At 37.4% G+C, this 2,317-nt stretch overlaps 1 pseudogene; it reads left to right on the forward strand.

Moving 5' to 3' along the window:
• The first annotated feature begins 226 nt into the window (after positions 1-226).
• Positions 227-844, forward strand: LOC102725902 (protein MEMO1 pseudogene; annotated as a pseudogene).
• The last annotated feature ends 1,473 nt before the right edge of the window (positions 845-2,317 follow it).

Raw genomic sequence — 2,317 nt, forward strand, 5'->3', positions numbered from 1 at the left:
AGAAACAACAAATTTACAGGTAACACAATGGCACTTAATTCATATCTATCCATAATCATTCTGAATGTAAATGGACTAAATGTTCCAAGCAAAAGACATAGAGGATCAGAATGGATTAAAAAAACAAGACCCATCTATGTGCTGCCTACAAGAGAATTATTTTAGACCTAAAGACATCTCCAGATTGAAAGTGAGGGGATAGAGCTTCATCCTTGTGCACCATAAGCAGCACAGGCACCAACCTTTGTATTGACCAAAAGATTTACAGAGAACTATGGAAGACAGGAATGTTTGAACACATGTATCTGCAGAGAGAAGGAGATGAACACAGTGTTGAAGTGCATTTGCCTTATACCGCTAAAGCCATGGGAAGCCATAAGGATGAGTTTACATTATTCCTGTACTGGTTGGAGTTCTGAGTGAATCAAAAGAAAAGGAATTTGAAAAACTCTTCAGTAAGTATCTAGTGGATCCTAGTAATTTCTTTGTTGTTTCTTCTGATTTCTGCCATTGGGGTCAAAGTTTCCATTACAGGTACTATGATGATTCCCAGGGGAAGATTTATAAATCCGTTGACCATCTAGATAAAATGGAAGTGAGTATTATAGAACAACTTGACCCTGTATCTTTTAGAAATTACTTGAAGAAATACCATAATCCTATATGTGGAAGACATCCCATTGGGGTGTTATTAAATGCTATCACAGAGCTCCAGAAGAATAGAATGAATATGAGCTTTTCCTTTTTGAATTATGCCCAGTCAAGCCAGTGTAGAAACTGGCAAGACAGTCCAGTGAGTTATGCAGTAGGAGCACTCACGGTCCACTGAAGCTCTGAATCCTCAGGGATGGAAAAAGGACAGTCTCTTCAACAAATGGTGTTGGGAAACTGGATAGCAACATGCAGAAGAATGAAACTGGACCACTTTCTTACACCATACACAAAAATTAATTCAAAATGGATGAAAGACCTAAATGCAACATAGGAAACCATCAAAATCCTAGAGGAGAACACAGGTGGCAACCTCTTTGACATCAGCTGTAGCAACTTTTTTTTTTAGATATGTCTCCTGAGGCAAGGGAAACAAAAGCAAAAATGAACTATTAGGACTTGATCAAGATAGAAAACTTCTGCACAGCAAAGGAAATAGTTGACAAAACCAAAAGACAACCAACAGAATGGGAGGAGGTATTTGCAAATGACATATCTGATAAAGGGTTAATATCCAAAATCTATAAAGAACTTATCAAACTCAACACACAAAAACCAAATAATCCAGGTAAGAAATGGGCAGAGACATGAATAGACATTTTCCCAAAGACATCCAAATGACTAACAGACACATGAAAAGTTGGTCAACATCATTCATCATCAGGAAATCCAAATCAAAACCACAATGAGATACCACCTCAGACCTGTCAGGGTGGCTAAACTTAACAACTCAGGAAACAACAGATGTTAGTGAGGATGCAGAGAAAGGGGAACACTTTTGCTCTGTTGGTGAGAATGCAAACTGGTACAGTCACTCTGGAAAACAGTATGGAGGCTCCCAAAAAGTTAAAAATAGAACCACTCTATAATCCAGCAATTGAACTACTAAGTGTTTATCCAAAGGAAACAAAAATACAGACTCAAAGGGGTACATGCACCCAATGTAAGTCACTTCACTTCAGTTGACTGTTTTGGCTTTAAAATTGGAGTGGTTAGTTTCTCACTTCCTGAATCAATATTTTATATATCTGAAACATTCTAGTTCCTTTCTGTGGCTATTTTGACTTTTCATTTAAATTATGAAACATTTCAAACTCACCTGAAGTTTTGATATCCTTTTTTTTAATTTATTTTTTTAAATTAAATTTAATTTTATTATATTATGTTAGTCACCATACAGTACATCATTAGTTTTTGATGTAGTGTTCCATGATTCATTGTTTTCATATAACACCCAGTGCTCCATGCAATACATGCCCTCCTTAATACCCATCACCGGGCCAACCAATCCCCCCTCCCCCCTCCCCTCTAAAACCCTGTTTGTTTCTCAGAGTCCATAGTCTCTCATGGTTCATCTCTCCCTCCGATTTGCCTCCCTTCATTTTTTCCTTCCTTCTCCTAATGTCCTCCATGCTATTCCTTATGTTCCACAAATAAGTGAAACCATATGATAATTGACTTTCTCTGCTTGGCTTATTTCACTTAGCATAATCTCCTCCAGTCCCATCCACGTTGATGTAAAAGTTGGGTATTCATCCTTTCTGATGGCTGAGTAATATTCCATTGTATATATGGACCACATCTTCTTTATCCATTCATCTGTTGA

This window comes from Leptonychotes weddellii, unplaced genomic scaffold, assembly GCF_054177405.1.
Source record: "Leptonychotes weddellii isolate Sample4059 unplaced genomic scaffold, ASM5417740v2 HiC_scaffold_15334, whole genome shotgun sequence".
In the NCBI taxonomy this organism is placed as follows: domain Eukaryota; kingdom Metazoa; phylum Chordata; class Mammalia; order Carnivora; family Phocidae; genus Leptonychotes; species Leptonychotes weddellii.